We start from the raw sequence: 12,884 nt of genomic DNA, 5'->3' as shown, positions 1-12,884 counted from the left end.
CCGCTAACAGACTTGCTGATGTTGGAGACCGTTTGGTACGTGTGAATGTAGTTTTCTAATACAGTCTAACGCCTACGGCAGACTCTAAAGATGTAAACGATTGTGCAGCCCTTCAAAGTGCTACAGACATGGGTCTCCGGAACGGAAGACACGGAGAGGAAGCGAAGACTTGATATCAACAACAAATGTAGAAAAATAGGCTCATTGCCCTACGCAGTAACGTAGCTCAGTCGTAGAAGTATCAAACGGCAGTAGGGATTTCAATAACATCGTGTTCTATATGAAACTGAACAGCTGTCCGTAGTAATGTGTTTGTAATGGTAATTACGCAGAGATGAAAACAGAGCACTGTTTTAACTTTAATATTACTTGGCAGATTAACCCGTACGTGACTTGAACATTCTATCACTAATCAACAAATGCGTAAACTCAGCGATACCTAAACTATTGCCCTGAAAAGCTTATAGCCTTAATATGAAAACTAAATATTCGTTATCAACCATTAAACGTTTGTATCTAAGTTCTCAGTATAGGATCTCTTTCGCTTGTACACTTTTGACCATAAAGGTTTCAGATACCTTGTCTGTGCCAATATTACAGTATCGTCATATATGTCAACTCATATATTTGGATGCTTGAAAAATAAATCGCAGACAGCGGCTGTATGATCGTTTAATAGTACTACCGGTTTCGTTAAGTTTGAATTGTGTATTCAGGGACATGTAAATAAGGAAGAGGGCATTAAAGATCATAAACTTATAAAAAAAAAAACTTAGAATGGGAAGACTCCAGGGAGAATAATGTAACATCACATACAAACTGACAGAACCAAATTTAAATATAGAAGTCAGTTTACGCTTCCCAATATTCTTATTACACTTATTCCAAGTGCTTGTAAGAGGTCCATGATTAAGGAATTTGTTGCTAGCGCACTCGAGCAGATGTAATTTCGATGGATTGCTCACGCGCTGCCTGCGATATGTAAGCTATAAGAGAATCTCAGACCAGAGAGCAGTGTTGTCAGCAGTAGGAACTGTGTAGTAGTTGGAGAAAGTAGTTGCTAGAGAGCAGTCTGGTGTATCGTGTTGGCTGGGCCGGTCGTGGTGGAGCGATGGTGGAGCCTGAGCGTTGTAGTATAAGGTAAACGCAGCCTCGCGCATATGTAGTATTGTTATATCATGTCCCATGTAAATGTTTTTAAAAAATCTCTTAATAATAATCTTTCTCATAAAAAGTAACTTTTGACAATCATTCATTTCAATTTAAAGAATTTACTATATTCTCCAATCCTTGGTCATCCCGATTATTGAAAAGAAAAATCTGTTGTTTCTTTTTATACATGACAAATCTATCGGCCAGCATTTCACTGCGCCAGAAAAATTTCTTATAGGAGCAGATATATACGCGTTATCCGGCGACCTAATTAAGGTAAGATTTTTCTATTTATTCAGAATGAATTTTCAGGGCCATGACGCAGCACTGCTGACGTCCAAAATTTACCAGTTTAAATTCACAGTCAATTACTGAAAGGTTATAAGTGAGTCGCAATTTTATTGGGAGATTAGTCGCATTTTATTATTGATAGGTTGCGCAATTTATTTACTGGGAGGTTACACTAAATTAGAATATTATTTATAGTGTTTTACTGTGGGGAGGTTACACTTCGCGACCACCAGCCAGGATCGTATTTTTGTGAATTTATGAGAAGTAGTCAGTTATATATCTGCTCTTATTTACACTAGTTTGCATCTAGCGCAACGCATTTACTAACTTGTCATTCTTTCTTTCACAGATCATCGGCAATTTATTGCTCTTTGTTGTAATTGTATTTGTTCCATTTTGCTTTGTCTTTGTTTGATTTTCTGCTTAACTTTGAGTTGTGAAAAATGCCGCGAAAAACTGCTAACAGTACATCGCGATGTGCAATGAGTGAAAAAGCCGACTCGAATAATTTGACCGACAATACTAGCGACGCTCGGTGTAATAGTGATAATCCTCTAATTACAGATAATCAGTGCATGCCGATCACTAGTAATGATTCTAATCTAAATGATGAGCAAACAAATTCAATTGCGTCCACTGTAAATTTAACAACAATTGATGACGCGGCACTTTCCGTTACAATGAACGCTGCCCAGTTTAACAAACCTGATTTGCAAAATTTACACAGTGAACAGATAAATATTTCTAACGAAGGTGAACAATATATACAAAACACGTCAAATTTATTTGATTCCGATGTAGTGACCAACAGTGCACATCCTATTAGCAAACCTTCTTGTGAATCAGACAATGACCAAATGGTTACCGGTACACAAAACGAGACACATGCAGATACATCATCACACAGCACAGAGAATACAGCGGCTAATTTTGGCATGGATCGAGTTATGGCACTATTGCTTCAACTTAATGAAAATCTCAAACAACAAATTAATGAAAATCTCAAACAACAACTTAATGAAAATCTTAAACAGTCGAATGAAAAACAAGACAACAATTTCAAACAACTTAATGCAAGTTTCAAACAGTCGAATGAAAAACACGACATGTCGTTCAAACAAATTAATGAAAAACTTGACACCTCTATTGAACAGCTTACTGAACAGATTACAGCCGTTGCGGAGCAATGTAGTGAAACTTAAAGACAATTACGTGAGGAAATTAAGGCCTGTGCCAGGAATAATAGTGAAGAGATACGCAATACACATGCAGCCACAATGAAATTACTTAAGAGATGAAATTAGTGCAGTCGCTAAACAACGTTCTGAAAACGCAACACAGTTACGCGACGAGTTTAAATTAATGTCAGCAGAACTTTCACACACGCTGGACGCGAAAGTCGACAAGAAATTTGAACAACAAAACAGCCTAATTGACAAACGTTTTAATCACCACTTACAAAACAGTGAAACGCGTTACCGTAAATTTATACAGGAACAGAACAAAGTAAAGAAACAAGTCATGGAAAAAACTACTACACAGAGACAGGAAGATAAGCGTAAAATGTTTACGAAGGCAAAAACATACGTAGACAACAATATTGCTACAGTATCAGACGAAATCAAACAGCTGAACACCGAATTGCATGACGAAATCTCCGATCTTAAAACAAAAACAGACACACACACAGTAGCCTTTCAGATAGTGACCAACAGACTTGAACAATTAGAATTAATACAGGATCCTGATGCCATCAAAGCAGACGTTAAGGAATTGAACAAAACCACACGTAAAATACAAAAACAAATTAATGCTTGTGACACTAAAAACGACGACCACGTAAAAGCACTGACTGAAAAATTTTATGAATTGTCCAGTCGTATTGACGTTATCGAAAATAACAATGACACCAAATCAGACGATACGTCATCAATTTCTTTCAATCAAACACCCGAATTCCAAAATTTACAGCAGACAATCAGTGAGATACGTTCGTCCAATAATACAATGCGTAGAAAAGTGTCGTCTTTACAGCAAGAAGTGACAGAAATGAAGAATGTTTCAGCCTCTAACACGTCACAGCATACGCCACACTGTGAAGATTTGTCACATTCACACAGCCAGTGCAATTTAGGAAATTTACAGAGTGTACGTGACTTAGATTCCGAATAGTCACAGACAAACAGATTATCATACAATCTCGAACCTGCTCAGTCATACAGAGACGATAATTTTGATTATAAGCACTTTCTATCCGTGAGTAAATTTAAGGTATTTAAGAATGACAGAACGCAGATTCACCCCTTGGCTTGGATACAACAATTTAGCTTTGCTTTTCCACCAACTTGGCCCGTAACACACAAACTTCAATTTATTTGCAGTTTCTTGGAAGGCGAACCGGCAACTCGTATGAGACCGATCGCGAGACAATGTTATTCGGTAGAAGAATTTCAGAATGCTTTTCTGTCAGCGTATTGGTCGAAGACGACACAGCGCGGAATCAAGGATCAATTAATTAGCTTACCGAATTACGAGAACTCAAATTTTCCCACTGTCACGCAATTTTTTGAACACATGGTCCAACAAAACCAATACTTAAGTGAGCCATACAGTGAATCAGTACTTATCCAGTTATGTATTTCGAAATTACCGCGATCGTTAAGAGTATCACTTTTAACAGGACAGCAGAAAGAAAATATTAGAGATCTGCTAAAGCTTTTGGAAGTTCAGCAATCAGACTATTCTTTCATAAACAAAAATTTTTCACATCATAACCAAGGCCAACAAGCATACAGTAATTACTACCAGCCACGCTATTTTAATAGCAAAGGTGATAGACGATCTAGGAATGACAACCACTAGAATTTTAATAGCAGACAAAATTTTGATTATCAGTACCGTCAAAATTATCAGCAACAGCAAACGCATTTTGGTAACAATAGAGGCTTTCCCCCACAACAGCAACAAAACCAGCCGGTTAGCATACCTAACCAACAATGTGGTTTACAAGGTCAACCAAGCGTTAATGTTTCGCCGCCTACACGTATAGTGTCGGCCACACCAAACAGTAACGCACAGCAACAAGGAAATCACTACGTACAGAAGACACATCATTTCAACTCGTATCGCAACGCGCCGTATAGCAATGATTATAATGACAGACGTAAAAGTAATGAGCAGTTTTCAGCGTAACAGTCGGTCTTACCAGCAGCAGAATCATCCACAACAACAGATTATCATGAATGAACCAGACAGTAGATATCATCCCGAACGTAATACATCAGGACGAAATAACAGAACAGTATAAATAGTCGAAATGCCACAGCATCCTCCCGCAAATAATAGCACGTCGGATAGAATTTGACTAGATACAGTACAGGTTGCAACCTCCAGCAACGTAAGCAATACTTTTGACACACAGACTCTTGTTCACGAAAATGTTATTACTTTTGACGACATCCGAGACACTCTTTTGCATGAAAAACCAGTTATTCAAAAAACCATTTCCCACACTGTCATTGAAGTAAAGATTTGATCATCCACATTTTCAGCAGTAATCGATTCTGGATCACCTATGTCAGTTATAAATGAAGAAACCTTCAAAGAATGTAACAAAGAGAATATTTATCCTACGTTATCATTAGGCAAAACTAAAGTAAAAGGAGCAGTATCTGGTAAAGGAGTAGATGTAAAATTACAGACACACTCATTGTTTTGTATTGCAGGTCATACGTTCCACTCAAATTTTTGGATTGTTCCCTTATTGACAACAGACGTTATTTTAGGTACGAATTTTCTGGTACAACATGACGCAATTATTGACTTTCAAAATTCCTGTTTAATGTTAAAGGATGAGAACGTACAACTGGCATTAGAATTTCAGCACGCTTTATCTGCAGATGAACAGGCAATTAACCGAACGCAGGTCTTTTTCTACATCGCGTAACACGGACTGTCATTCCACATTGTTCAGATACGTACGTGCACAATTATAATACACCAGACGAAGCTGACTATGACGTTATGCAGATGATTTGTGATAAAGTAAAACAAAGCAGTGCAAATACAGACGTCGAACGTACTCAACTACGCAATATTCTTTTACAGCAAGCTCCAGTTTTTGACAACATCCCTGGTACTATGTCCGGTTATATGTATGAATTTCAAGTTAAACAGCACGACACATTTAAAGCTGAACATTATCCCATTCCTTATATCCACAGAGAACAAGTTAAGAAAGAATTACAAGCTACGCTAGACCAAGGAATTATTGAACCGGCAGCTAGTCCGTACATAAATCCGCTCCATATTGTTAAGAAAAAGGATGGTTCACTTCGACTCGTGCTTGATTCGCGTCATGTCAACGACATTATTATTAATGAAACAGATCGCCCACAGACACTAGAAGAACTTTTACAGAAATTTCATGGTACTGCTGTATATTCTACATTAGATTTGAAATCGGGATTTTGGCAAATTCAGCTCCATCCGAACTGCAGAAAGTACAGAGCATTTCTCTGTTTTGGTGATTGTTATCAATTTTGCAAACTACCGTTCGGTTTAACAATTTCTTCAGCAGCATTTATTCGCGGTTTAAATACTATACTTCCGACAGAACTTAAGACAGAATCACAACGTATGTAGACGACATTCTTATCGCAGAAGCTAACTGGTCTGAACAAAATCTGATTCTTGAACAACTGTTGCAAACTTTTCGTGCACAAGGACTCACAGTTAATCTTAGCAAATCACACTTTGGCAAAACTTCCATAAAATTTCTTGGACGTGTAATTTCAGCAGAAGGCATTGCGCCTGACCCGGAAAAACTTCAAGCTTTACGTGACATTACCGTTCCTACGACGAAGAAACAACTACGCAGCTTTTTGGGTTTAATTAACTTTTTCCGTAAATGTATTCATTACTCTGCTTTAGACACCCCTAGATTATGCCAGTTGACGGGTAAAAACGCTATTTGGTCGTGGGATAGCCAAGCACAGTCTGAATTTGTCAATCTAAAACAAGCTTTGTTGAACGCACCACTTTTATCACACCCTGATCCTACCAGAAATTTTTCCATTGCCACCGACAGTTCTAACACAGCTTTAGGTGTACACATTTTTCAGGAAATTGAAGAAGACGGTAATACAGTAATTAAAAACATCGCCTTTGCAAGTCGCATTCTGTCGCCTGCTGAACGCAATTATTCTGCTACAGAACTTGAAACATTATGTGTTGTATGGGCATTTACCAGATTTAGGCATTTTCTTTATGGAAGACATACTACCGTTTACGCAGACCATAGAGCTATACAGTTTTTACTTTCCGATAAATTTACACATGACAGATTAAGCAGATGGAAACTTTACTTACAGGAATTTAATTTTACAATTGTTCACATTCCCGGTACACAAAATGTTGTAGCAGACGCACTATCCCGTTCTCTCAGCAACAATCAGCAAGACATCGCAACCAACTTCTGCCAAGCAAATTTTAGCGTCATGTATATCCAACAAGTTGCATTTGAAAATTTCATTTCGTCGTCATTACGAGACATAGCACAGGAGCAGTGCAAAGACAACGTTTGGAAAGAAATTAAACACCTTTGGCAAGATAAGCATAACGTTACCATTAGAAACCATTACACTGTACGCAATAACATTCTGTTTCGCCGCTCTCACCCTGACAGCAACAACTGGTTATTATGCGTTCTTGACGAACTTGTTAACAAATTAATTTGGTATACTCATTTAAGTTACGCACATTATGGAGTCAGAAAATGTTTTCTTATACTGAGACAGAACTGTTATTTTGCTAACATGGAGAAACGTATTCGACGAGTTTTAGCGTCATGTAAAATCTGCCAGAAAGCTAAATCAGACACGACTTCACATATTCCTCCGTTACATCCCATTGTACCCGTTAAATTGAGACACATGGCCGCTGTAGACATTTTTGGCCAGATTCCCAGATCTAATAGAGGTTTTTGCTACATCTTTGTCGCTGTTGAACTCACTTCGAAATTTGTAACCTTCACTCCGTTACGCAAAGCTACGGCTAAATCTATTTCGAATGCATTTGTAAAACATTTTTTATTTCATGTAGGGCATGTATTGAAAGTAATTTCCGACAATGGACCACAATTTCGATCTGCGATATGGACACGTATGTTACTAGCTAGAAACATTTCTCCGATCTACATATTCAAGTATCACGCTTCTTCGAACCCTTCTGAGCGACTGATGAAAGAAATTGGTAAACTATGTAGAATATACTGCCATAAAAACATATTGATTGGGATACGCACATACTCTCATTCCAGGATGTAATTAACTCCATACCAAATGAATCTACTATGCTATCTCCGACTGTTATATTGAAAAATGTTGAACCACCTAACAAAATTAAAGAATTAATATCCTTTCCTACATCTCGTCGACTACGCCACCATGAAATAATTGACATTGCACTGAACAGCATCAAACGTGACGCAGAGCGCCGGAAGAGACAGCAAAAACAGTTTTGTACACGCTGTGACTTTCACATTGGACAGAAAATATTAGTACGCACACTATTTATCCAACAGAGGAAAGAGTAGATGCAGTAAATTTGAGCTTCTATACGAAGGTCCATATAGAATTCGTAGCATTCCTCATCCCAATGTAGTACATGTCGAAACTTTGAGAACCAGAAAAAGCAAAGGCAATCACCATGTCTCCAATATTAAACCCTTTATTGAATGAACATACTTTATGATTTGTCACACTGTAATGCCATTTCCTGATATATATATATATCTCCACTTATGCAATTATATTTATGTGACTACTTACTGATAATGATCGTATTTTTTTTTCTTGGCAAGTGCTCGGCAAGGTAAGGTTAGCAGGTCGCTTTTCTTGTCGTTAGACATCAGACCGTCCACATTTTCCATTTTTTGTGTATGTATGATTGTTTTCCTATCGAAAGCAGAATTTTTCTCTGCATGCACTATGAAATCTTTAAGATGCAACAAACACCAGTTGACTTTGACGTTTTTCCTTATGATATCTCAATACTTTGACTATTCTACATTTTTTGCTACTACATTATGATACTGTGTGTACATTTTTTGCACTTGAAAACTGTCTATGTTTTTGACATAATACGTTTTCTGTCATGGTATGCTGTATGCTAAGTTATATCACGAGAAACAAGTTTTTATTTAATGGGTATATGAATTAAATGCAAAATATTAATCCATATTCATCATTTTCAGAAAGCAATACCATGTAAAGGAAATAAATTATACAACCACAGTGGTTTCCTATGAAATGGAAATTTCACAACTGGAATGAAAGAAAGAAAGTGCAATACCTTGTCATGAAGAGTAACTGGATCAGAATTAACAAGCATTAACAAGAATATACTATACACACTGTATGATAGCAGTCTTGACTAATTATTTTTCTTTCAGAATACGAGGCGATTTATGCAGGCTGTCAGACAGAACTACACATGTTAATTTTAGTGATGAAATATGCTAGAAGTAAGGAACTCTATACTATGAATAGTTGTATGAAGTAAATGGTAATATGAATAATGAAGTGTCTATTTTTTGCATATGATAATAAATGGTGATGAATAGTTATATGAAGCATATGGTAATATGAATAATGAAGTTTTTCGTTGCAGATGATGATAATGATGAAGTTTATATATTTTCTATTAGTTAAGAAATGCTATGTAGTTATTTAAGTATTTGTTGCAGGTCGTTTTGACAGTACGTCTTATGTTGCATTGTATAATGACTGAATGTTTTGAGAAAGACAGCTAGAGTACATACATATTGAGTACACATTTCATTACCTGTTAATTCGAAGTTTTACTTTTCACTATAATATACATTTTTTTCTCTCAGGTCAATAACCCATTTTGTATTTTTTCCAGGAGAAGCTTTTCATGATGTTAATATGCTACAAGACTTATTATGAAACCTGTTCTAATACTTGCATTTTATTTTCCCAGTTGTGTCTATCATTTATGAATGTGATGAGATATACTGTACTTGTTTCTTAACCTTGCTACAGCTGACTCATGACGAATGACGTTATTAATCCTTATTTCCAGCAATAAGTCAAAAGCAAATTTTTTCATGCCCCAGCAATTGACTATCGATCCCAACGCAATGCATTGCTAGTACAAACCATTTTTTATTATCAGTCACAACTATTATCAGTATACAACTAAATAATGCTACCAGTTTAAGATATATTTCTAGTCCTAAATATAATGCAAATTTTTCTGATGTATTGATTCCATTATGTCTATGTATTAGTCGACTACCAACCTTGAGTAATAGTTACGATGTCTTAAATATTAAATATGTCTTATGTCACTTACATGATATCATATATGTATAAACACCAGTAGCTTGATGCTACACTCAGTAACTCCTGTTTTGAATGATGACTTGTGAATAATACTGAATACTGTTTTGTAAAACTATATGAATACTTTGTAACTGGCCAATGAGTGCCAATAATTATTGCAATCAGATGAGTTATGAATAGTGTTTTGTAATACTCAGTACTTGCTACATGTTTAGTAACTGGCCAATAAATGCCAGTGATTACTGTAATGAGATGTCTTATGAAGCCAATGATTACTGTAATGAGATGACATGATGCCAATAATTACTGTAATGAGATGAGTTATGAATGATGTTTTGTAACACTGCATAAATGGTATGCCAATGATTACTGTAATATGATGACTTATTCATAAATGCTATGTCAATAATTAACTCTTGTTTAGAATGATGACTTCTGAATACTGCATAAAAAATGCTTTGTAGCTGGCCAATGAGTGCCAATAATTACTGTAATGAGATGACTTATGACGCCAATGATTACTATAATTAGATGATGTATGCATAAATACTGTGCTAATAATTACAGTAATGAGATGACTTATGCATAAATGAATGCCAGTGATTACTGTAATGAGATGACTTATGAATGGTGTTTCGTAACACTGCATAAATGAATGCCAATAATAACTGTAATGGGATGACTTATGCATAAATGCTATGCCAATAATTACTGCAATGAGATGAGTTATGAATAGTGTTTTGTAATACTCAATACTTACTACGTCTTTAGTAACTAGCCAATGAGTGCCAATAATTATTCAAGTCGGTTGATACACTAATGTAATTATGAATGATGACTAGCATAAGACTTAATGTCCTTCACATTCTGACCTAATTACCACCAATTACTGCTGTATCCGTATGTCCTGCCCATTCTCATGATCATGGAGCACTATATTTGGTTTTTGCACTAATTCTACGTTGATGTAAGAGTATGGATTCTACAAGAATGTGGTGTTGACATCAAGCTGTCCACCACCTTGAACGATGGAGGTGTTATTATGGTCTTACTGTTTGGTGTACCTAATGTACTACCAAAATGATAACATTGAATATTAATACAACATTTCAGTGTCTTGGCTACACTGATAAATACTTCAGGGAAGAGAACTTCAGAGTGGCTCACTTGGTGTTGTGCTTCTGTAGAAAGATATGGACTTTCAGTGCAGCTACGTGCAACTTACTGCGCTACAACCATGATGCTGTCCTTCCCATTGCTTTCCTAGTTCTTGTAAAATGTTAGAGACCTATACAGTGCGTGTGCACTTTTTTTCTTTTCTTAATGTATTCAGTTTTTGCAAAATGTTAAAGACTTTTACAGTGCGTGTACACTTCATTTCATTTGTTAATATGATTAGTTGTCCCAAATATGCTAAAGACTTTTGTAATGTGTGTGCACTTTATTTCATTTCTTAATGTATCCAGTTCTTGTAAAAATGCTAAAGAGTTTTACTGTGCGTGTGCACTTTATGTAATTTGTTATCATATTTTGTATTCATTGCGTATACATTTTGTCATTTCTTAATATGTTCTGAACTCAGTGCATGTGCACTCTATTTCATTTCTTAATATGTTCTGCACTTATCAATACTGTATATACTCTGTGACTTTAGACTTAGTTAATTAAATAGTTTATAGAAAAATTTGTTGCTCATGGCAAGTCCAATTGACTTACCATCGCTGCCAAATTTCCCCCCCCCCCCCCCCCCCCCCCCGCCCCCAGTGGAGGGTTATGTAAGAGGTCCATGATTAAGGAATTTGTTGCTAGCGCACTCGAGCAGATGTAATTTCGATGCGATATGTAAGCTATAAGAGAATCTGAGACCAAAGAGCAGTGTTGACTGCAGTAGGAACTGTGTAGTAGTTGGAGTAAGTAGTAGCTATCGAGCAGTCTGGTGTATCGTGTTGGCTGGGCCGGTCGTGGTGGAGCGATGGCGGAGCCTGAGTGTTGTAGTATAAGGTAAAAGCAGCCTCGTGCGTATGTAGTATTGTTATATGAAGTCCCATGTAAATATACTTAATGTTCAGACGCTGGGATACTCACCATAAGGTCCAGTCTGTAACATAATCGGCAAATTGACACTCAGCCGCCGTCTGTGGAATTTCAAACGGCTTTCCAGCCTGACTGCCACGGCATGACAACCGCCTATTCCAGTATTTAGTATTTGCCGCCTGCTCACGACCTCGCTCGGCCGATGTTAGGAGCAGCGCGCACTGTCCAACACACGACGAGGAGCCTCCACACTGTCTCCACCTACCCTCTGCTCGAGCCTTTATAACCGCCTTTTCGGCAGCTGACGGCCTTCTCAACTCGGTGAATCTCCAGGCTAAAATCAGGAAACGGCATACGATCTACCGATCGCCGGCGCCTTGCCAGAAAACTTGCGTGCACGGCACAGGTACAAAAAGTGGATGCCATCATTTAAAAGAGGGATAAGGAAATGTGTTCCTCACTCTATACGCATCATAGGTAAAACTAGCCTATATTACTGTGCTCTACTAACTGGAGTAGTAAATTTAACCCTTCGGTGAGCAAGTTGCGGCTTTTTCACCGCAATTAGTTTTTAACCTATGCAAAAATAATCATCCCATCAGTAATAAATAGGTAAAATGAATCAATTTCTTTTCCGTAATTTTAGCACTTGCTTTTGGACCTGGCAAAACGTTTAGGATGTTCTTGGCCTTGGTTTTAGCAGAAGAAGGAAGTGGTTCACTTATCCAAACAATTTATTTATCTTTTCCTACGTAAAATTGGTAATCCTCTGTTTGTTGTCTCCCCTCTTCAACCAGGTGGTCATCTGTTTCCACTGTTGATTGTTCGGAGCCACTGCTGTGGTTTTCTTCTTCAATAACTTCCTCTTCCGACTCAGATTCACACGAATCTGACAGTTCTTGTAATACTTCTTCTGACAGTTCTCGCAGTACTTTCTCATAGTCTTCAGGACGTACAGTTCGACGGTGCCTGTCAAATGCCTTCGTTTTCTCCATTTCAACGCTTTTATGAGACCTAATGAAACACATGATTTTGTAA

This window comes from Schistocerca americana, chromosome 1 (assembly GCF_021461395.2).
Source record: "Schistocerca americana isolate TAMUIC-IGC-003095 chromosome 1, iqSchAmer2.1, whole genome shotgun sequence".
NCBI classification, from domain to species: Eukaryota; Metazoa; Arthropoda; class Insecta; order Orthoptera; family Acrididae; genus Schistocerca; species Schistocerca americana.
Note: the sequence above shows the minus strand (reverse complement) of the source record.